The sequence below is a fragment of the Dendrobates tinctorius genome, unplaced genomic scaffold, assembly GCF_039654945.1.
Source record: "Dendrobates tinctorius isolate UK_male_01 unplaced genomic scaffold, ASM3965494v1 ptg000083l, whole genome shotgun sequence".
NCBI classification, from domain to species: Eukaryota; Metazoa; Chordata; class Amphibia; order Anura; family Dendrobatidae; genus Dendrobates; species Dendrobates tinctorius.
Window position 1 is genome coordinate 6,857,410 of NW_027361751.1, and position 25,603 is coordinate 6,883,012.

Sequence of the window (25,603 nt, forward strand, 5' to 3'; positions counted from 1 at the left end):
TCCATGGCTCAGCACCACCCTACATCTCCTCCCTTGTTTCAGTATACCACCCTACCCGCGCCCTCCGTTCTGCTGATGACCTGAGGTTAGCATCCTCAATAGTCAGAACCTCCCACTCCCGTCTCCAAGACTTTACACGTGCCGCGCCAATTCTTTGGAATGCACTTCCCAGGTCAATACGATTAGTCCCCAATCCCCACAATTTTAAGCGTGTCCTGAAAACGCATTTATTCAGACTGGCCTATCGCCTCAACACATTAACCTAATCTATCCCTGTGTGGCAGAGCCAAAAGTCTTACCATAACCAGGTTCCCCGCATCATTCTCCCACATGCTTTATGCATCCATTAGCCCTCTGTGTCCGTACTGTCACACACCTAACATTATGGCTGGTCCATACAATCAGGGCAACTGTTACCACCCACCTTTCGTGTCTCCCTCTTTCCTCATAGACTGTAAGCTTGCGAGCAGGGCCCTCTTTCCTCTTGGTATTTGCTATAATCTACTGTATGTGATTATTGTTATGCTGTAATGTCTATTGTCTGTACAAATCCCCTCTGAAATGTAAAGTGCTGCGGAATATGTCGGCGCTATAAAAATAAAATTTATTATTATATTATTATTATAGTGTTAGGGTTAGGGCTAGGGCAAGGGTTAGGGCTAGGGTTAGGGGTGTGTTGGGGTTAGGGTTGGAGTTAGAATTGGGGGGTTTCCACTGTTTGGGCACCTTAGGTGCTCTCCAAACGCAACATGGCATCTGATCTCAATTCCAGCCAATTCTGCGTTGAAAAAGTCAAATGATGCTCCTTCCCTTACAAGCTCTGCCTGCCATGCGCCCAGTGTTTTACCCCCACATATGGGGTATCAGCCTACTCAGGACAAATTGCTAAGCAACTTTTGGGGTCCTATTTCTCCTGTTACCCTTAGGAAAATTAAAAATTGGGGGCAAAAATATCATTTTTGTGGAAAAAAATATGATTTTTTTTATTTTCACGCCCGGGCGTTATAAACTTCTGTGAAGCACTTGGGGTTTCAAAGTGCTCACCACACATCTAGTTAAGTTCCGTGGGGGTCTATTTTCCTAAATTCCAAAATGGGGTCACTTGTGGGGAGTTTGAATAGTTTAGGCACATTCGAGGCTCTCCAAACGCACATGACACCCGCAGACCATTCCATCAAAGTCTGCATTCCAAAACGTCACTACTTCCCTTCCGAGCCCCGACGTGTGCCCATACAGTAGTTTTCTCCCACATATGAGGTATCAGCGTACTCAGGACAAATCGGACAACAACTTTTGGGGTCCAATTTCTCCTGTTACCCTTGGGAAAATAAAAAAATTGGGGAGTAAAAGATCATGTTTGTGGAAAAAATGCGATTTTCTTATTTTCAAGCCCGGGCATTATAAACTTCTCTGAAGCCCTTGGGGGTTCAAAGTGCTCACCACACATCTAGATAAGTTCTTTAGGGGTCTAGTTTTCAAAATGGTGTCATTTGTGGGGGGTTTCCACTGTTTAGGTACATCAAGGGCTCTCCAAAGGCAACATGACACCCGCAGACCATTCCATCAAAGTCTGCATTCCAAAACGTCTCTACTTCCCTTCCGAGCCCCGACGTGTGCCCATACAGTAGTTTTCTCCCACATATGAGGTATCAGCGTACTCAGTACAAATTGGACAACAACGTTTGGGGACCAATTTCTCCTGGTACCCTTGGAAAAATAAAAAAAATTGGGGACTAAAAGATCATGTTTGTGGAAAAAATACGATTATTTTATTTTCACGCATTATAAACTTCTGTGAAGCACTGGGGGGTTCAAAGTGCTCACCACACATCTAGTTAACTTCCTTGGGGGGGTCTTGTTGCCAAAATGGTGTAATTTGTTGGGGGTTTCCACTGTTTTGGTACACCAGGGGGTTTCCAAACGCGACATGGTGTCCAATCTCAATTCCAGCCAAAAACGTCAAATGGCGCTGCTTCCCTTCCGAGCTCTGCCATGCGCCCAAATAGTCATTTACACCTACATATGGGGTATCGGCGTGCTCAGGACAAATTGCACAATAACTTTTAGGGCCCTGTTACCCTTGGAAAAATAAGAATTGAGGGTGAAAAGATCATTTTTGTGGAAAAAATATGATTTTTAATTGTACGGCTGTACGTTATAAACTTCTGTGAATCCCTTGGGGGTTCAACGTTCTCACCACACATCTAGATAAGTTCCTTGGGGGGTCTAGTTTCCAAAATGGTGTCATTTGTGGGGGGGTTGCCACTGTTTTGGTACATCAGGGGCTTTCCAAACGCGACATGGTGTCCGATCTCAATTCCAGCCAAAAAAGTCAAATGGCGCTGCTTCCCTTCTGAGTTCTGCCATGTGCCCAAATAGTCGTTTACACCCACATATGGGGTATCAGCGTACTCAGGACAAATTGCACAATAACTTTAAGGGTCCTGTTACCTTTGGGAAAATAAAAATTGGGGGTGAAAAGATCATTTTTGTGGAAAAAATATGATTTTTTAATTGTACCGCTGTACGTTATAAACTTCTGTGAAGCCCTTGTGGGTTCAAAGTTCTCACCACATATCTAGATAAGTTACTTGGGGGGTCTAGTTTCCAAAATGGGGTCACTTGTGGGGGGTTTTCACTGTTTAGGTACATCAGGGGCTCTCCATACATGACATGGCGTCCGATCTGAATTCCAGCCAATTTTGCATTGAAAAAGTCAAACGGCGATCCTTCCCTTCTGAGCTCTGCCATGCACAGAAACCACATATCAGGCATCAGCGTACTCAGGACAAATTGCACAATAACGTTTGCAGTCCAATTTCTCCTGTTACCCTTGGTAAAATAAAAAAAAAATTGAACCTGAAGTATTTTTTTTGTGAAAAAAAGTTAAATGTTCATTTTTTTTTAAATATTCAAAAAATTCCTGTGAAGCACCTGAAGGGTTAATAAACTTCTTGAATGTGGTTTTGAGCACCTTAAGGGGTGAAGTTTTTAGAATGGTGTCACTTTTGGGTATTTTCTATCATATAGAACCCTCAAAGTGGCTTCAAATATGATGTGGTCCGTAAAAATAAAATGGTGTTGCAAAAATGAGAAATCACTGGTCAAATTTTAACCCTTATAACCTCCTAACAAAAAACAAATTTGGGTTCCAAAATTGAGCTGATGTAAAGTAAAGTAAACATGTGGGAAATGTTACTTATCAAGTTTTTTGTGTGCCGTATATGTGATTTAAGGGCATAAAAATTCAAAGTTGGAAAATTGCGAAATTTTCAAAATTTTCGCTAAATTTCTGTTTTTTTCACAAATAAACACAAGTTATTTGAATGAAATTTTACCACTAACATGAAGTACAATATGTCACGAAAAAACAATGTCAGAATCACCGAGATCCAAGGAAGTGTTTCAGAGTTATTACCTCATAAAGGGACAGTGGTCAGAATTGTAAAAGTTGGCCCGGGAGTTAACGTGCAAACCACCCTTGGTAGTGAAGGGGTTAAAGAAGATGATTATTCACTGCTCCCAACTCCCATAGACCTGGGTATGGGAAGCAGTGAATATTCCAGCAGCTGACCTCAGTATGTGTGAGCACATGGAAGTGATGTTATGTGCTGTTACACGCTGAAAGAAGGTGCCGGCATCAGAACAGGATGCTGTGCTGTGAGAAGCAAAGGGAAGGTAAGTAGAACAATTTATTTTTTTACATATGCAGCTTTATGGGGACCATGTATACCAGGATGGGGATGTTGGCCATGTACACCAGAATGGTAATGAGGCTGACCATGTGTACCAGGATGGGGATGAGGAGTCCATGTATACCAGGATGAGGATGATGGGTCCATGTATACAAGGAAGGGGGCCATGTATACCAGGATAGGGATGAGGGAACCACGCATACCAGGATGGGGAAGGGGGGCAATGTATACCAGGAAAGGGGTGTGCATACTAGATGGGTGGCCGTATATTCCAGGAGGGGGGTCATATACACCAGGATGGGGACATACACCAGGACGGGGGATATTAGTACAGAATTGGGGGACACATTTTTTTTCCACTTTCCTCCTCTAAAACCTAGGTGTGTCTTACAGTCCGAAAAATATGGTTATCTTATTGTATCATATGGTTTGTTATTGTTTGCTATGAACAAAATTAAAGACTTTTCATAAGTGACCCACTACTGTGACTTGCACTTCTCCAATGTAAAATATTTCCGATATCCAATAGATAACAAATAAAAGATGACAGATAAAAGAAATAGAAAGCACATAAATAAAAAGAAAATATCCTGGTTAGGAACAGCAAGATCCTTCATAGCCAACGATCTATATGTGTGCTAATTATTTTACTCTTTTTATTTATCATTATTTATATGTATTTATGTTGTACATGTTGCCTTACATTGTTTGTTGACATGGTTATGAATTCTTTATGATGTTATGCCTCTTATCTATTATTTATGCTATTGAATCATATTGTTCTGAAATTTTAGATTTCATGTATTACAGATCTCTGCATGTACATCACCTACAGGGATTTTTTATAGATTTGTTCTTACTGACTATTGTTTTTCTTAACACTGAAATGAGTCACTGTGGTTTTTCTTTGCAAGGTTACGAATTCTCTTGACGAAACTTCAAAAAATGACAAAAGTAAAGTTTTCAATGTCTTTAACAAAAACTGCTTGTTTGTCGTCGTTTATATCTTAAGCTATTATTGAACCTAGCTTAAGGAAATAGGTGATCGTATACTAGACACTACGAAAACAGATAGGCCTGCATTTACCTGCAGGAATTCTTTAAAGGGAATCTGTCACCTGTTTTTTTGCATATAAGATGTGGCCACCGCCATCAGGGGCTTATCTACAGCATTCTGTAATGCTGTAGATAAGCCCCCGATGTAACCTGAAAGGTAAACGAGGTATATTATACTCACCCAGGGGCGGTCCTGTCTGGGTCCGATGGGTGTTGCGGTCCGGGTCCGGCGCCTCCCATCTTCCATCGATGACGTCCTCTTCTTTGCTTCCCGTGCGCAGGTGTCGGGAAAGGTCAGAGAAGTCTGGCACCTGCGCACTGTAGTACTCTGCTCTGCCCTCAACAGGGCAGAGCAGTATGCCTGCACTGGAGCCGAGACGGGAAGCAAAGAAAAGGACGTCATCGCTAGAAGAAGGGAGGCACCGGACCCGGACTGTGACACCCATCGGACCCGGACCGGACCGCCCCCCTGGTGAGTATAATATAACTTGTTTTTCTTATCTTTCAGGTTACATTGGGGGCTTATCTACAGCATTACAGAATGCTGTAGATAAGCCTCTCATGGTGGTGGCCGCATCGTATATGCGAAAAAATAGGTGACATATTCCCTTTAAGTGAAAAGTGAGAACTGAACAACTAGGATCACTTACTGAAAAACAATGAACATATCCCCAATTCATTTAGTGTTCAGAATATTATCTTACTGTTTTTCTAACATTTGCACATGATGCATAGCATTTTATCTGTGCATTTTACTTTTGGCGTATAAAGGATGTCATTATATTGTTACCTTTGACTAATATGCCATTTGTAAATAGTAATATCCAGTAAAATAGTGCAAAGGTGTCATTTTAAAACGTGTAAATCTCTCTTATTACTTTTTATCCTAGACTTTAATTTAAACATCTAAGGAAAACATTAGAAAATCAAAAACTCTTCCAGTGCTCCAAGATCAAAAAACTGTAACTTGCACCATAATTGGAGTGGGTCAGATGGTAGTAGAGGAGATAAAAGAAGATAACTTCAGCTCATTTAATACTTCAAAAGATCCCATACAAATGCTCAGAGAGATGACATCAATTGGTTGCAGCCTTATAATTTCATTGTCTATTGTCCTCAAGCATGCAGAAAATGTCTCGCCCATCAAAACAGGTCCAGAGGGTAGAACTCAGTTTACGTGACGTGGAATTACCTGCAGTTTACTCCCATCAGACAACTTAATACCGTTACAAATGGTAACACGACTTTTCGTAGCCATTGTATTTTTGGCCATGGTCACGTAATATCCATTAGGTCACTTCAAAGAAAAATACCTACAAGCTTGCTAATTGAAGTTCTTGTGAGATTACAGCTACAGTCAAGAGTGACAGAACTTCACATAGCTCAGATTCCCCAGGTTCTCTCAAGTCCTCATTTAAGGATTACAGTTAAGATTAATAAACAAATTGAAATGGGAAGGAAGGAATATGTACGGATATGTCACAACTAATTCTGGTAATAGTATTCCCATCTTGCCGTGATTTATCAAGCTTTAATGCTTTCACTTCAAAGTAGAGCTGGAGGGAATATAGCAATTCATGAGAAATACATAAAAGTCTTTCTGCCATAGAAAAAATTCTGTGTATTCATGGTTTATTTCTGCACAATATTAGGATGCTGATTGGGACTATGTGATATAATAATTTACGTTTGGATAGTCAATTAGCTAATGTTACATTATATTTGTCAGGGAATTTTCCTTTGCATTCGATTTGCCACAATCAACCAGTATCAGATACCACTTAATAGCAATTGCTATATATGACGGACACTTAAAACACTACTTAAATCCATTATTCAACTTCTCTACATTTTACTAGGGACAAAGCTATATAGGAGTAACAGATAGCATATACAGCAAAAACCCTGGCTTCTGATGGATCCCAAAGTCCCCTTAGCCCCATGCAGGGATGGTTTTAGACAAAGGGGGGCCCTAGTCAAAAATTTTAAAGGGAATCTGTCACCCCATTTTAGCCCCATCAGCTGCCAGCACTGCCATCAGGGGCATTATCTACAGCATTCTATAATGCTGTAGATAAGCCTTCGATGTAACCTGAAAGATAAGAAAAACAAGTTAGATTATACTCACCTGGGCGTCCGGTCCGATGGGTGTTGCAATCCAGTCCGGCGCCTAACATCTTCTAGTGATGCCTTCCTCCTTCATTCTTCTGCCGCAGCTCTGGCACAGGAGTACTTTATCTGCCCTGCTGAGGACAGAGGAAAGTACTGCAAAGCGCAGACGCCGAAGCTCTTTGACCTTTCCCGGCGCCTGCGCACTGCAGTACTTTACTCTGCCCTCAACACGGCAGAGAAAGTACGCCTGCACCGGAGCCGCAGCAGAAGTAACAAGGAGGACCTCATCGCTAGAAGATGGGAGGCGCCGGAACAGACCGTGACACCCACCGCACCCGACCGCGTCCCCCGGTAAGTATAATCTAACTCCTTTTTATTATCTTTCAGGTTACATCAGGGGCTTATCTACAGCATTACTGAATGCTGTAGATTACCCCCTGATGGTGCTGGCAGCTGATAGGGCTAAAATGGGGTGACTTATTCACTTATTCCCTTTAAGTGGCGCCCCAAAGTATTACATATTGCACCATCACAGAAATATTTAGGTTGCATTTATGTATGCTGAGTTCAGGACATTAAACAAGCACGACAGACATTATCAAAGTCGTTTAGCGCTTGTTTACCGGCTTGTTTTCTCTGGCTGACAAAGAATGATGGGCACATCACGATCATTAATAGATCAATCTGTCCCCACACACCATCATTTTATCAGCAACACATCTGCAGTTTGAGGTGCTGATGAAAAACAATGAATTTTGTTCCGCCATAAAAAATGCAATCACCAGATTAATGAGCAGAATTTTGCACATTCATTCGGTGAATGCCGACCGACATGTTTACACCTATGAATTCTTGTTTTCTCTGCCAGTACTTATAAATGTGGATGCTACATACACACCATATGTGAGACAAATATTATATATAACACACACCATATACACATACTGCATGTTACAAACACTTGTATATGGATTGCCCTCACCCAGGGCTGTGGGGTACTCGGAGCCGGGCCCGGTGGATTTCAATGGGAGTTGTCACGGTAGCTGTGACCCAGTCCGTGGCCCTGGGCGCCCATTGTAAAAGGGGAATGTTGAGTGTGTGGACGATGATTAAAGTTTATTAGTGAATGATTCGTGACGCCACCTGTGGTGTTCGGCAATGGAGATGTTAAGCCGATGCTGCAGACAGATCCTCTGGGACAGATGGTGTGGTGCAGCAATGGTGTTGTGACCCTCCACAGGTAGGGCAGTAGTCCCAGGGCAGTGTAGGTGAAGAGATAGGGAGGAGACGTAGATGGTGCGGTGTCAGGCACAGTGATGTAGCAGTGCTGAGTGTGTTGGCGCAGGAATAAGTAGAGGACATCAGGGCATGTATTTCCAAAACTTTACTCACAGTCTGTGATGCATACAGGTTCCCACCTCAGTGCCGTGTCCTCCAGGTCAGGGGCTCAGCCAACCACCAGGCAAGATGAAGTACTCCGTTCCAACACTCCGCCAACATAAGTGCCTTTTCTGAACGTTTCCCTTTTGCGCCTATGGTGAAGTACTCTCAGTACTGAGTTACACTGGAGTTCCACCTGTCAGATGTTCCTATGAACTCTACTTGTACGGCAGACAGCTGTAGCCTGCTTCGGGGACTCCTTGCTACCAAGTCCCGGCTCACTATCATTGCTGTTGTGCCCCCAAGTCTTGTGTGGGAATAAAGTGATGACAATTTCTATTCCTCCAGTGTCTGCTGCAGGACCATTAGTATCCATACAACCTCGGGGACCGGACCCCGGCCTTGCGCTGTGAACTTGGGAAGGGTTCTGCTCTAACCCTGATCCTTAGATCCTTTTCCGATTTAGGTCAGTTAGGATTACCATAATTATTAGTATTTGCCAAATGCCAGAATAATGAGAGAGATAATGTTTTAAGGCAGTATTAATCGGGATCTACCAAAGTATACAGAAATGATCCAAGGAGCGGCCCATTGTACTCACATGACTTTTACCTCCTTAAGGGTATAGCGACTCCCAGTGTCGGAACATTTCCGGAATCTCAGCTACCGGAGGTAGCTGAGGCCTCAGAAAACATGATTCGGGTCGGTTTTTACCATCCCCAGTGTTGCAAAATTAAAAAAATGTCTGATTTCCAATTCATTTCTCTCTCCTCTGATATGATCTAGCATACTAGAAGAGAGAGAAATGGGGTCCCTTGAGCCAACCCAGTACCTCCGCCATGCCCGGTCCCTCCGGCTCAGTCCCCCGGCCATCCATGTCATCTTCAGGAAGAAAATGGCAGGTGCATGCGCAGTGTTCCCGCTGAGATATGCCAGCTGGTACCCGGCAACAGTAGGAGATTTTTCCTATTGGTTCATTTTGATCACTGTGATAGACCATATCACTTTGATCAAAATAAAAAAAATGGTAAATCAAACCCCCATTATTACCCCCTTAGTTAAGTAAAAATAATAAAATTAAAATTTATTTTTTTTCCATTTTTCCATTAGGGTTAGAGTTGGGGCTAGGGTTAGGGTTGGGGTTAGAGCGAGGGTTAGGGATGGGCTAGGGTTAGGGTTGAGGCTAGGGTTAGGGTTGGAGTTAGAGCCAGGCTTAGGGCTAGAGCTGGTGTTAGGGTTGGGGCTAGGGTTAGGGTTGTTTTGTGGTTACGTTGTGGTGTTGGGGTTACGGTTGTGGAGTTAGGGTTGGTGTGGTGATGGGGTTAGGGTTGTGGTTAGGGTTATAGTTGTGGTTAGGGATGGGATTATGGTTAGGGTTGGGATTAGGGTTAGGGGTGTTTTGGGATTAGGGTTGAGATAGAATTGGGGGGTTTCCACTGTTTAGGTACATCAGGAGGTCTCCACATGCGACATGGCGCCCGCCATTGATTCCAGCCAATTTTACATTCAAAAAGTAATATGATGCTACCTTACTTCTGAGCCCTGCCATGCATCCAAACAGTGGCTTTCCTCCCACATACGGGGTATCGGTATGTTGAAGGGGTCTCAGTAAGGTGTGACTCTTCTTAATTGTCTTTGGCCAAATTGTATCTCTGAGAGATATTTTATGTGCACAGTGAAAAACCACTCGAGATTGATGACACAGTCACTAGCAGCAAATCCATTTATTGATCGGAGGGAACATCCTTTTATAGGCTATCAATTATCTAGTCCACTTGGGTGATATATAACCTGTTGACAGGTAAGACTTAGAACACATACACACATTAATTAATATCTGTGATTCTTATACATATTCAGCAAAACGTCCATTTTGTCTGTAAGTGTCCGTTTTTTGGATATCTTCAATCTGTAATCAGGATGCATATCCTTAACAGGTGTACTCAGGAGAAAATGTACCACAAAATTTGTTGTGCAATTTCTCCTGTTACCCTTGTGAAAATAAAAAAGTTTGGGTTTAAAGTAATTTTTTTGTGAAAAAAGTAAAATGTTCATTTTTTTCCTTCCTCATTACTTTTGTTCTCATGGTGCACCTGAAGGGTTAATAAACTTCTTGAATGTGGTTTCAAGCACCTTGAGGGGTGCAGTTTTTAGAATGGTGTCACTTTGGGGTATTTTCTGTCATATTGACCCTCTAAAGCATACCTGGGCAAAGTGCGGCCTGCGGACCAAATCTGACCCTCAGGCTGTCTCTCTCCTGCCCTCAGACCAAGACAGCTGTGGGGCTGGAAACCTGAGGTCCGCAAGCCGCACCATGCCCTCCCGCCCGCTGTCTGTCTCCTGTCCGCTGTCTCTCGCCTGCTGTTAGCATTGGTGGAGGAGGGTCTCCGGCCACTTTCTCCATTAAAGGTTAATTTGACAAATTTAGTGTTTACTGCTTTCATTGTCCATGGCTTTGCTGTGTACCGCTGGAAAGTCAGCGCTCTGGAGGCAGAGGCAGAAGCAGGGCGCCTGAGAGCTAGACGAGGTATGTGTTTTTCATGTGTATGAATATGGGGGTGAACATGTGGATTTTATCAGGGTGACAGCACATGGGGATTCTATGGGGGTGACATCACATGGGGATTCTATGGGGGTGACATCACATGGGGATTCTATGGGGTGACAGCACATGGGGATTCTATGGGGGTGACGTACAGCACATGGGGATTCTATGGGGGTGACGTGCAGCACATAGGGATTCTATGGGGGGTGACATGCAGCACATGGGGATTCTATGGGGGTGACATGCAGTACATGGAGGAAACTGGGGCTCATGCAGTACATGGGGAGGCTCTGTGGGGCTCATGCTGTACATGGATGAGGCTGTGCGGGGCTCATGCTGTACATGGGGAGGCTGTATGGGGCTCATGCTGTACATGGGGAGGCTGTGTGGGGCTTATGCCGTACATGGGGAGGCTGTGTGGGGCTCATGCCATCCATGGGGAGGCTGTGTGCGGCTCATGCCGTATATAGGGAGGCTGTGTGGGGCTCCTGCCGTATATAGGGAGGCTGTGTGAGGCTCATGCCGCATATATAGTAGGCTGTGTGAGGCTCATGCGGCATATGGGGGAGGCTGTGTGGGGCTCATGCTGCATATGGGGGAAGCTGTGTGGAGCTCATGCCGCATTTGGGGGAGGCTGTGTGAGGCTCATGCTGTATATAAGGGGCTGTGGTGGGGTTAAAGATATATAGAGGGGTGTCAGCATACTTAATTCTGCTCAATATTAAGTGATACAATTAATATTAATAAATTAATATTGAGTAGAATTAATTTTAAGCTATTGGTTCACAACAGTTATGGTCTCTCATGTGGCCCCTCGGGAAAATTAATTGCCTACATCTGCTCTAAACTAACTTCAAATGTGAGGTGGTCCCTAAAAAAATAGCTTTGTAAATTTTGTTGGAAAAATTAGAAATCGCTGGTCAACTTTTCACCCTAATAACGTCCTAACAAAAAAAAATTATGCTTGCAAAGTTGTGCTGATGTTAAGTTGACATGTGGGAAATGTTATTTATTAACTATTTTGTGTGACACGAATCTCTGATTTAAGGGCACAAAAATAAAAAATTTGAAAATTGCAAAATTTTCAAAAATGTTGCCAAATTTCCGTTGTTTTCATAAACGAAAGTCATATCAAATAAATTTTACCAATAACATGAAGTAAAATATGTCACAAAAAAAATTCTCAGAATGAGTGGAATTTGTTGAAACATTCCAGAGCTATAACCTCATAAAATGACAGTGGTCAGTACTGTGAAAATTGGTATGGTCATTAAGGTCAAAATTGGCTCAGTCACTAAGGGGTTAAAGTTAGGGATGAGCGAGCATACTTGTTAGGATTCGGTACTCGGCGAGCATTGTGGTACTCGCAGTACTCGAATCCTCGCGAATATTTCACTACTCTCCTCGTAATATTCGGCACAGCCCGCATTTCCCATAGACTTACATTGGACTCGCTACCCATTACGAGTACCCAAATATTAGGTGGTACTCGTAACGAGTACAGCGAGTCGGAATACTATACTACTCGCTCATCCCTAGTTAAAGTGAACACGATGGTGTATAATTCCATAACTGTATTCTACCTTGGGGGTTTAGAGTTCTCTTGTTAAATTTGTAAGCTGCTGTGCTGCATCACCAATAGGCCATTTCTGGCATTCATTTGATTGTTTCAGTTTTCCAGGTAAATGCTTGGTAGCCGCACTATGTAAGGGTTGACGGATTGCAGTCAATAAAATATAAATTAAAGTGCAATCACAACCCGGGGTCCACCATGCAGACATGTATTACTGCTGCTAGCATGAACAATGGCAGATCGATGCAGCGAGCATTCGCCTTAATCAGACTGCGTTAACTCCACACAGTATCAACAGAACGCGGAATAACCAGCTCTGTTAACTTCACAGAGCGGTAGTGCAAAAGGGTTGAGCTTACTCTGTAACTGAACTGTGCCAACGACACACTAGAACGAAGCAGATGCTAAGTCAAGAGAAACAACTCAAATGATGCTAGGTAAAAAACCATGTTGTCTTCACGGAGAAGTACAGCACATAGGTTGAGCTTGCCTTGTAACTGAACTGTGCTAACTGCACACATGAACGAGACAGATGCTAAGCCAAGCAGAACAACACATAAGAAGCTCAGTCTGAGAAGGTAGTCAAATACACACACATGCAGCCAGAGTGGTAGAGTATCCACTCACACACACCAAACCTGAATGATACTAGCGCGTCCGCACGCGCCGGTGAGAGCCTTTTAAATCCAAAGCTCCACCTCAAACACTCACGCCCAGCCGGCATGACATCTCCCGCGGGCTAATCCAGAGCTGCCATATCACCAGAGTAGCTAACGTCCGACCACCAATGAGACGACGTCGCATCAGGGACATACTCAGTAAGGTGATCTCTGGACTTAGACTCTAGAGTGCAAGGCTGCACCTGTATATCACTGGCTGCCATAGACTTGGCTGGAAGTCAGCAGTAACCAAACATATACCACAAGCCTGAGCAGCAACCGCAGCAGCCTGACTTGAATGGGAGGTCACCGTACCAGGTAATGCTTGGGATCCATCCCGCGCAGCTGGAGAATCCGGCGCCTAATACACAATTAATTAAATTACAGTAACGTAGTCAACATTTCCGTGCCTAATGAGTGATGCAGTCCTGGTTAGTTCTGACTGGATTTTTGTGAATTAACCTGTCACATTTTGTTGGTTGATGGTAGCATAATCATTCTGAGTTTAAGGGCCCCGTCACACATAGCGATCTCGCTAGCGAGATCGCTGCTGAGTCACAAGTTTTGTGACGCAACAGCGATCTCACCAGCGAGTTCGCTGTGTGTGACAGCGATCAGCGACCGGCCCCCCTGCCGTTATCGTTGATTGCTCTTGGAAAGCCCTGGACATTTCATTGATCGCTGGTCTCCCGCTGGCCCTCATGCATCGCTGCGTGTGACAGGCGGGAGACCAGCGATCAGCTGGTAACTAAGGTACACATCGGGTTTCTAAGTGACGCGCGCTGCTTAGAAACCCGATGTGTACCTTAGTTACCAGCTCCCTGCATCTGCGCGCTGGTAACTAATGTACATAGCGACGCTGTGCGCTCGGCGTCGCTGGTGCTGATCGCTGGTGAAGCTGCCTGTTTGACAGCTCACCAGCGATCACATAGCGACTCACCAGCGATCCTGACACGTTGATATCATTGTCAGAATCGCTGGTGAGTCGCTATGTGTGACGGGGCCCTTACAGTAAAGGTTAATTTGACAAATTTAGTGTTTACTGCTTTCATTGTCCATGGCTTTGCTGTATCCTGGGGATCCAAATTAGGTCCACAGGCTACACATACAAAAAGCAGATTCATGCAGACACGTGCTGCATACACAGATCACATACATAGAAAGACATACTGCACACACAAAGTACATACATACAAAGACATGCTGCATACACAGAGCACATACATACAGAAACATGCATACATGGAGTACATACCTATGCAGATAATATAAAACTAGTTTTGTCTGTATAGGTTTTAAAACAAGAATTAAAATGATACCTGGTTTGTTGTAACTCATTTTCCCACTGCTGAGAAATCCAATTTTTAAGGTATTTTCAAATTAGCCTTGACGTTCACTCAGTATAATGAACTTCCATGCTAATTTGCATGTGACTTCAAAGCTTGATTTCTCAGTCCTGGTACATTGGATTACAAAAAGATAGATATAATTTATATTATTGTTCATGGAGGAATACAGCTATACAACTAGTTTCATTACTAATATTATCCTAACAGATTTCCTTTAAAGGGGATATCTGATTTTAGCATGAAAGACTGCAGTCACTCATTGTAGCGTGAGCTACAGGACTGTCATGTGACTGTAAGTATGTAGTGAACTAAGTGAGCCAATACACGTCTAGTCGGAACATGGCTGTAAGTGTGCATATCGCATACCTGTTGTCCCATGATCGCACAGTCTCTGATAGGAAAATCCTGACAGCGTTCACTGTGTTCTGTGAGAATTCACAAGTCTGCAGTCACATAAAGACTCTGCATGAGAGTCACACTGCCCAAGGACTTGATGTGTTGGTTCTTTAACCCCTTAATGACCGCTGATACGCCAATTAACGGCGGTAATTAAGGGTACTTAAACCACAGTGTTGTTAATTAACGGCGATGTGGAAAAAGTATATAGCGCCCCCCAGAGTCAGATTTTCTCCAGGGTATCGGCTGCCAGGGGTAGCCGAGACCACAGAGAACATGATTCGGGTCGGGTTTTACCGACCCTGCTTTTGCGATCACTGTTATTAAGGCATAAAGGTGACCGCAAAAAAAAGCCGTGATTTTCCTATTACTTTCTCTCTCCTCTGATGTGATCGCACACCAGAGGAGAGAGAAATAGGATCTTCGATCCCCCTAGTGGTCCTTGTGGTCCCTGGGCCCTCCTGCCTCCTCCGGTGGGCGCCGCCATCTTGGTCCGGGAAGAGAATGGCGGGTGCATGCGCAGATTCCATTCATTCATTACAGGTACATTTTTATCAATGTGATAATCCTTATCACAGTGATCAAAATAATAGTGAATAACTCCCCCGTTTATCACCCCCTTATTTAGGGAAAAATAATAAAATAAGGAAAATATATTTATTTTCATTTTTTCATTAGGGTTAGGGTTAGGTTAGAATTAGGATTAGGGTTAGAATTAGGGTTAGGGTTGGAATTAGGGTTAGGGTTGGAATTAGGGTTAGAGTTAGAATTAGGGTTAGGGTTGGATTTAGGGTTAGGGTTAGAATTAGGGTTAGGGTTAGAATTAGGGCTAGGGTTGGAATTAGGTTTAGGATTAGGGTTAGGGATGGGGTTAGGATTAGGGATTAGCATTGGGGTTAGGGTTAGGATAAGGGTTAGGGTTGGGATTAGGGTTAGGGGTGTGTTGGGGTTAGGGTTGGAGCTAGAATTGAGGGGTTTCCACTATTTACCAACTTTGCGGGTCTAATTTCTCCTGTTGCCATTGGGAAAATAAAAAATTGGGGGCTAAAAAATCACTTTTGTGCAAAAAAATGTTTTATTTTCACGGCTCTGCATTATAAACTTCTGTGAAGCACTTTGGGGTTCAAAGTGTTCACCACACATCTGCGGGGGTCTAGTTTCCAAAATGCATTCATTTGCGGGGGGTTTCTACTGTTTAGGCACATCAGGGGTTCTGCAAATGCAACATGACACCCACAGAGCATTCCATCAAAGTCTGCATTCCAAAATGGCGCTCCTTCCCTTCCGAGCTCTCCCATGTGCCCAAACAGTGGTTCCTCCCACAAATTGGATATCAGCATGCTCAGGACAAATTGCACAACTTTTGTGGTCCAATTTCTTCTGTTACCCTTGTGAAAATAAAAAATAGCAGGCTAAAAAAAATCATTTTTGATGGAAAAAAATGATTTTTTATTTTCACTGCTCTGCGTTATAAACTTCTGTGAAGCACCTGGGGGTTCAAAGTGCTCACCACACGTCTAAGTATGTTCCTTAAGGGGTCTAGTTTCCAAAATGGTGTTAAATGTGGAGTTTTTTCACTGTTTAGGCACATCAGGGGCTCTCCAGCCGCAACATGGCATCCAATCTTAATTCCAGCCAAATCTGCATTGAAAAGGTCAAATGGTGCTCCTTCCCTTCTGAGCTCTGCTGTGCACCCAAACAGTGGTTTACCCCCACATATGGGGTATGGGCGTACTCAGGACAAATTGCACAATAACTTTGGGGGTCTAATTTCACCTGTTACCCTTGTAAAATTAAAAATTTGGGGGCGAAAAGATAATTTTTGAGAAAAAAAATATTTTTTATTTTCATGGCTCTACGTTATAAACTTCTGTGAAGCACTTGGAGGTTCAAAGTGCTCACCACACATCTAGTTAAGTTCCTTAAGGGGTCTAGTTTCCAAAACGGGGTCACTTATTGTGGGTTTCCACTGTTTAGGCACATCAGGGGCGCTCCAAATGCAACATGGCATCTGATCTCAATTCCTGTCAATTCTGCGTTGAAAAAGTCAAACGGCGCTCCTTCCCTTGCCAGCTCTGCCGTGCGCCGAAATTTTTTTTTACCCCAACATATGGGGTATCGGCGTATTCAGGAGAAATTGAAAAACAAGTTTTGTGGTTCATTTTCTCTTTTAACACTTGTGAAAATAAAAAACATTGGTTCTGAAGTAAATTTTTTGCAAAAAAAAGTTAAATGTTATTTTTTTCCTTCCACATTGCTTCAGTTCCTGTGCAGCACATAAAGGGTTAATAATGTTCTTGAATGTGGATTTGAGCACCTTGCGGGGTCCAGTTTTTAGAATGGTGTCACTTTTGGGTATTTTCTGTCAGGTACACCTCTCAAAATGACTTTAAATATGATGTGGTCCCTAAAAAAAATGGTTTTGTAAATTTTGTTGTAAAAATGAGAAATCGCTAGTCAACTTTTCACCCTTCTAACTTCCTAACAAAAAAATTTTGTTTCCCAAATTGTGCTGATGTAAAGTAGACATGTGGGAAATGTTATTTTTTAACAAATTTGTGTGACATATCTCTCTGATTTAAGGGCATAAAAATTTAAAGTTTGAAAATTGCAAAATGTTAAACATTTTCGCTATACTTCCATTTTTTTCATAAACGCAAGTCATATCCAAGAAATTTTACCACCAGCGTGAAGTAAAATATGTCATGAAAAACAATCTCAGAATCAGTGGGATCCGTTAAACCTTTCCTGAGTTATAACCTCATAAAAATAAAAATTGGCTTGGTCATTAAGCTGCAAAATGGCTCTGTCACTAAGGGGTTAACAGGGGAAGACATTCTCCTATTCTGATAATAATGAGACCATTCTTCCTTACTTTGAGAAAACTAGGCAGGATCATAAAAATGGAAATGTTGTTGACTAATATTACTGGAGATTATGGCATCAGAGTTTCGTAAGGCATCTGCATTATTTCTACATGCCCCATTTTAGCACCAAAGCTGTCATGTCAACTGTTGATGAGGCCCAGACTGATAAGGATAGGTCCCAAAAGGAAAAATCTTGAGCACCCCTGTCCTTGATTGTTTACTACTGAAACAGAATAAACTAATGAATGAGCGAATCATTATTATTGTACGTACATGTTATAGAGAGGTATGAGAGATATTTTAATTTAATTTATAAGGATTTATTTAACTCAATTGAGAAATTGCAGCTTTTGTACATGGTGGTTCTAACTTCGCACAGATTGCTCTTATTTCTAGCTGTTGCACATAAACAATGAAAACATAATTTTCACATTGTGGCCATGAAGAACAAGTGTTCGAAAAGAATCAATTGTAGTTCTCAGAGGCATAAGGCAATCAATACTTGGGTCATGTCAACTTGACTTTTTTCAGGAGGTCATGCCTGTGAATCTATACTTGATTAGGTTGTAACCTGACCACAGCTAAACAGACTGAGCAGTAAGCGGACTTGGTGGTTGTTTTTCAGGCTTCTGGTAAGATGCTATTCATAGATCAGAACTAAGAGCAGATCAGCTAGAAAACAGAGTAATGGAAGAGTTCAACCAGATGTCACATACAAGTCAGTGGAAATAGTGGGCTTGCAAAACTTCAGTCCAATTGGTGTAGGTTAGGCTTGTGTGCAAAGCCTAAAGGAATCCTTGTTTTTTCCCTTTAACCTTTTAACTCAGGAGATTCCAGAGGTTGAAGTCTCAGATTGGCAATGAAAACAATGCAGGGATAATGGCATCCTCAGACACTGAACTGGGATTTGCCACTAGGAAAAGAAACTACATGCAATAGAAAAATATATTCATCGGGAATGTAGTCAGGGAGCAGGTCAAAATTAGAATACGAGAGTAGATCCACAGGTAACAGGTAAAGAAAATTGGGATGTGGTAAGAAAGTTGACCAAAGTCAGGACTCGAGAGTTAGGTCGGGATCCGGGATCACACATGCGAGGAATACAGCCGAGTCTTGCATGTTAATACCCGACTCTGCTGCCGGAACTCAGGAGAGGAGCCTGTGGCTGCATGTGTGAGGAGCCTGCAGGCACGTAGGATGCAGTAACGGACTGTACCCAGACCAAGGGTGAAAGGGGTTTATTAGGCTAGTTTCACACTAGCGTTCAGCAAAGCTGTGGAGGGCTATGTAGTTCCTTCGTTAAGCCCCACCCACTGCCACACTTCTTCCTTCAGCTCCACCTACTTTGGCATGCGTCCTGCATACCCTATCTTTAACACTGGGTACGCAGGCCATGCAAATGTATGTGGATGTCTGTGCATGCATTGTTTTGACGCCACGCCAAGTTGTGCCGAACGCAACATGTTGCTTTTTGTTGCAGTCGGCGCAGCATCGAAATGACGCATGCGCAGGCATTCACATACATTTGCATGGCCTGCATTGACAATGTTAAAGATAAGGTACACAGGACGCATGTCGACTTAGGCGGAGCTGAAGGAAGAGGTGTGGCAGTGGGCGTGGTTTAACAGAGAAACTGCAGCCCTCTGCTGCTCTGCTGAACGCTAGTGTGAAGCTAGCCTTATACAGTAGAAGCTCCATGCAGGGAGAAAACGGAGGGATAATATTCCCTAATACAGCAAAAGGCTAATGAGGATAACTTAAGGAACAGGGACATCACTCAGGCACCAGTCACGGTTGAACTTCTGTCTGTGACTGGTGTTGCCTAGATTGCATCGCAGTGGGGTCTGTCACAATCCTGAGGTAAATGATGTAGTACCTTTTGATGTTGGTGGTGTCCTCCCGTGGTCCTGACTATGGCGGCGAATCCTTGGGCTCTTGATGCGGGTCTTGGGTCCAGCAGATGAGGTGATGAAGAGGGATATGTCCTTATCCTCAGCGGTGAGTATCCCAACACTATGGAGATTTGCAGCACTGCCCAAACACAGTTTACAATGGGCATACCGCTTCGCTGTGCCGACACATGCCTAAGTCCCATTCACAGGCCTATGGACGATGTGAGTGAATGGTCAGAGGAGCGCCAGGAATAAGAGAAAAGAGCAGTAGTTTCTGTTAGGGTCAGCAGAACGCACCAGATATAAATAATAGGAGGCGCGTTCGCCGCCCGGGGTCCACCGTGCGGTAGATGACAAGACCGCTGCTGGACAATGGCAGATACGCTGGGAGTGCGAAACAGCGCTCGGGTTAACGTCACCCGAGAGCCTGAGGGCGGACTCTGTTGAGTCACAGAGACGCCTAAATAAGAAATAGACGTGAAGGCTGAACCTGTTAGCTGCACAGGACAGCCGGCGTGTTGCGTCGCAGCCGCGAACACCAAAAGCTGCTGCTACTGCAGCGCGGCCGTAACTGAAGCCGCTAAGCGACGGCGCCGGAGGAGCCGGGCGCCGACGGACGCTAGTGTAGGTGAGGAAGGCTCAGTGGCGTGTAGCTTGCCACAATCTGGAGCAGACTAACCCAACATACTGTCACCATTCGTAATATCCAAGGGAAGGGGTTTCATATTAAGTCAGTCACCAGTCCATGCATCCATCACCATACACACACAGCATAATATGCTACACTAGCGCATGGCCGAGCCGCCATGCGGGCTTTTTATAGCCATGCGCTTCCGGGACCTTCCAGTACTTTAGGAAGGACCAATCAGATCCGACATAGGACCTGCACATGTGACCCCTGCTCTCCACTGAGAGGACGAGTTGCGGGCATGCCCAGTAGCACGGCATGAGGACTTAGCCTCAGGAGCAGTTCCCTGCAAAGCAGGTTGCGCTATCATTGCTGCACCAGAGGTGGCAGCAACATCCAGGCTCACAGAACGAGTCTGCGGGGAATGCCTGGTTCACCGAGATTGCTGAGCAGGAGTCCGAGCGGTCGGAGGAGAATGGGAGACCGCAGGATGTCTGGCTCTGGATTCCCGCTGTGCAGTGCCAGGAATCCGACGCCTAACATTACCTCCCCCCCTCTGAGCCTCACTGCGCTCAAAGGCCGCGATCAGGAGCGGTGCATGAATGTTTTCCACCAGGTCCGAGCCTCGGGCCCATGACCCTTCCAGTCCACCAAATAAAATTTTTTGCCACTGACAAACCTGCGCCCCACGATGGCGTTAACCTCAAACTCGTCTGATGACCCGGCAGATGACTCAGAAAACCGGACCATGTGAACTGGTTTGAGGAGGGACACATGGAACACGTCCGAAATGGCCAAATGTGGAGGAAGAGCCACCTTGAATGGTCCAATGTATCGCGGTGCGAACTTGGGAGACTCGACCCGCAGTTTAATGTTTCGGGTGGAGAGCCATACCATGTCGCCAGGGGAGAAGCTTGGCGCGGGCCGCCGATGCGTGTCGGCGGACGCCCTCATCCTTTCTTTAGATGCCCGGATAGCATCCTGAGTGTGATCCCAAATGTCCCGGGCCTCCACTGCCCAGTCTGCCACCCTGGAGTCAGTGGAGGACACTGGCATCGGGACAGGGACACGTGGATGTTGACCATAGTTTAGAAGAAAGGGCGTCTGACCAGTGGAATCGGCCACCGCATTGTTTAGGGCAAATTCAGCCCAAGGTAGCAAGGATGCCCAGTCATCCTGCCTGGCAGAGACAAAATGCCGTAAATAGGTGACCAAGGTCTGATTGGCTCTCTCGACCAAGCCATTCGTCTCGGGATAGTAAGCGGAGGATAAATTTAGCTCGATGCTGAGTAAACTGCAGAGCTCTCTCCAAAAACGAGACGCAAACTGGGGACCGCGGTCACTCACGATTTTATCCGGCATGCCATGCAAACGGAATACGTGTTTAATGAACAAGGTGGCCAGACCTCGAGGGGAAGGCAGGCGTGCGAGTGGCACCAGATGCACCATTTTGGAAAAATGGTCGGTGACCACCCTGATGACCGTACTGCCACCAGACTTGGGCAGGCCAACTATGAAGTCCATGCCAACCATCTCCCAAGGTCTATCCACCACTGGCAGGGGAAACAACAGCCCCGCCGGCCTCTGTCTAGAGGGTCTGTTCCGAGCACACGTAACACACGCTTGCACGTACTCCTTGACATCCCGAGCCATATGTGGCCACCAATATGACCTTGCCAGGAGTTCGGCGGTCCATTTTTTACGAAAATGGCCACCCACTCTGGAGGCATGTGCCCAGGCAAGGACCTCCGGCCGTAGCTGAGGAGGCACCAAGGTCTTGCCCGGTGGTACCGCCTCGAGGGCAACTGGAGCCACGGTCGTAAAACTCTCCGGCGGGAGAATTAACCGAGGCTCTGCTTCTCCTTCTTCCGCTGAGACCACTGAACGTGAGAGAGCATCCGCACGGACGTTCTTCTCTCCAGAGAGGTAGTGGAGGGTGAAGCGGAATCGTGAGAAGAAGAGCGACCACCTGGCCTGACGGGAATTCAGGCATTGGGCCGTCTGTAGATAGACCAGGTTTTTATGGTCCGTGTATACCAGAAAGGGAAACCGGGCTCCCTCCAGGAGATGTCTCCACTCAGAAAAGGCCAACTTCATGGCTAGCAGCTCCCTGTCGCCGATGGAGTAATTTTTCTCCGCCGGTGAGAAGGACTTGGAATAGAAGAAGCAGGGGTGCTTCCGACCTTGAGCATCCTTTTGATAAAGGACTGCTTCTGCACCGACGGAAGAAGCGTCTACCTCAAGGATAAATGGCTTATCCACATCGGGACGATGTAATATGGGAGCGCCAGCAAAATGTGATTTTATAGCCGAGAAGGCCTTGGAGACATGTTCTGACCAAGCATTGGGGTTAGCTCCTTTCTTGGTGAGAGCAACCAAAGGAGCCACCAGTGTGGAAAAGTGTGGTATGAACTGGCGGTAGTAATTTACGAACCCCAAAAAGCGCTGCACCGCTTTGAGGGAATGGGGTTCCTGCCAGTCCATTACCGCTTGTAGTTTGGCCGTATCCATGGCCAGCCCCTGGGCCGAGATGATATAGCCCAGGAACGGCAAGGACTCCTGCTCAAACTGGCACTTCTCCAGCTTGGCAAATAACGAGTTCGCCCGCAGACGGTCAAAGACCCTGCAGACGTCTCTCCGGTGGGTGGTCAAATCTGGCGAAAAGATGAGTATGTCATCCAGATAGACCACCACCGAGGTAGAGAGCATGTCGCGGAAGACGTCGTTGACAAAATCTTGGAAGACAGCTGGCGCATTACAAAGGCCAAAGGGCATAACCAGGTATTCGTAATGGCCATCCCTGGTATTAAAAGCTGTCTTCCATTCGTCTCCCTCACGAATGCGGATCAGGTTGTATGCACCCCGCAGATCTAATTTAGTAAAGATCCGAGCCCCCCGCAACCTGTCAAATAACTCCGAGATCAACGGTAGGGGGTATTTGTTTTTAACCGTGATGGCATTGAGACCTCGGTAGTCGATGCAGGGGCGTAGCTCTCCGTTCTTCTTCTGTACGAAGAAGAACCCGGCACCAGCTGGTGACACAGATTTTCTGATGAAACCCCTAGCCAGGTTCTCCCGGATATACTGGGACATAGCCTCCGTCTCAGGGAGTGATAAGGGGTAAACACAGCCTCGGGGAGGCTCTGTGCCTGGCAGGAGATCAATCGGGCAATCATAGGAACGGTGCGGCTGGAGCATCTCCGCAGACTTCTTAGAGAAGACGTCCGCGTACTGGTGGTAGGGTTTGGGGAGCGCGGAGAGATCCGCAGGCACTTCTGTGGAAGCCACCTGAACGCTGCCCCTCAGGCACCTTCCCTCACAGTCCTTGCCCCAGCCCAGTATCCTCCCCGAAGCCCAGTCAATATGAGGGGAGTGGCAACGAAGCCAGGGAACTCCGAGGAGCACCTGATCGATGCCATTGGGCATAATTAGCAGGGACAGAGTCTCCTGGTGTGAGGGTGAAATAGAGAGTCCGAGTGGGACTGTCTGATGGGTCACCTGAGACGGTAACGGTGCCCCATTTACCACCCTGATGGTCAGAGGTTGGGAGAGTAACACCAGAGGGATAGCGTGTCTCTGGGCAAAAGTCGAGGACATAAAGTTCCCCTCGGCCCCGGAATCCAGGGTGATCTCTGCCTCCCAGGAGGAGGACCCACTAGCTAATGTACCCCGGAACACCGGTTTGGGTGAAAAGGGTCCCACCTTGGACTGACCACCACCTACGGCTACTGAACGTGGTCGTCTTTTCGGCCGCTGAGGGCATGTGCCAGCCGAGTGGCCGAACTGTTGGCACTGATAACAGCGCACAGAGCTCCGCATCGGACGCGACTTAGTGCCGGTGCGAGACACCTCCATAGGCTCAGAGGCAGGGAGGTCCTGTGCGGGATATATCAGCGGCTCAGTAAAGGTGGGAGCCAAATTAACCCTGCGTCTGGATTGCGCTCGTTCCAACCCGCGCTCCGTGAAGCGGAGGTCAATGCGGGTGGAAACGGCGATCAACTCCTCCAGACTGGTGGGAATTTCCCTAGTAGCTAGAGCATCTTTTACGTGCTCAGCCAGGCCTCTCCAAAACACCGGGACCAACACTTTGTCCGGCCACTCTAATTCGGAAGCCAGTGTTCGAAACTGGACAGCATGATGGCTAACCGAAAGTGACCCTTGTGTTATGGATAACAGTTGGAGAGCCGTATCGTGTGTGACCCGTGGTCCCAAGAAGACTTGCTTCAGAGCTGTGAGGAACTGAGCAGCCCCCTGTACCACGGGAACATCACGTTCCCACAATGGCGTGGCCCATTGTAGTGCCCGGCCAGACAACAGAGAGACAATAAATCCCACCTTAGCCCGCTCCGTAGGAAACCGTGCAGCCAGCAACTCCAGCTGAATGGAGCACTGACTAACGAATCCCCTACAGGAGGCACTATCACCCGAAAACTTATCAGGGAGTGGGAGGCGAGACATTGTCGGCAGGGGCAAAAGTGTGGGCGCACGTGAGACAGCCTCAGCGACTGTCTGAGCAGCAGCCAGCGCAGCATTCGCAGCTGAGTTTGTGCTCTCAATAGCCGCCAACCTGCTCTCCAGCTGCCGAATGTAGCGCTGCAGCTGCTGCACGTCTGCCATTGCCAGCCAGACCCTGGCGCTAGTGTAATGTTAGGGTCGGCGGAACGCACCAGATATAAATAATAGGAGGCGCGTTCGCCGCCCGGGGTCCACCGTGCGGTAGATGACAAGACCGCTGCTGGACAATGGCAGATACGCTGGGAGTGCGAAACAGCGCTCGGGTTAACGTCACCTGAGAGCCTGAGGGCGGACTCTGTTGAGTCACAGAGACGCCTAAATAAGAAATAGACGTGAAGGCTGAACCTGTTAGCTGCACAGGACAGCCGGCGTGTTGCGTCGCAGCCGCGAACACCAAAAGCTGCTGCTACTGCAGCGCGGCCGTAACTGAAGCCGCTAAGCGACGGCGCCGGAGGAGCCGGGCGCCGACGGACGCTAGTGTAGGTGAGGAAGGCTCAGTGGCGTGTAGCTTGCCACAATCTGGAGCAGACTAACCCAACATACTGTCACCATTCGTAATATCCAAGGGAAGGGGTTTCATAATAAGTCAGTCACCAGTCCATGCATCCATCACCATACACACACAGCATAATATGCTACCCTAGCGCATGGCCGAGCCGCCATGCGGGCTTTTTATAGCCATGCGCTTCCGGGACCTTCCAGTACTTTAGGAAGGACCAATCAGATCCGACATAGGACCTGCACATATGACCCCTGCTCTCCACTGAGAGGACGAGTTGCGGGCATGCCCAGTAGCACGGCATGAGGACTTAGCCTCAGGAGCAGTTCCCTGCAAAGCAGGTTGCGCTATCATTGCTGCACCAGAGGTGGCAACAACATCCAGGCTCACAGAATGAGTCTGCGGGGAATGTCTGGTTCGCCGAGGTTGCTGAGCAG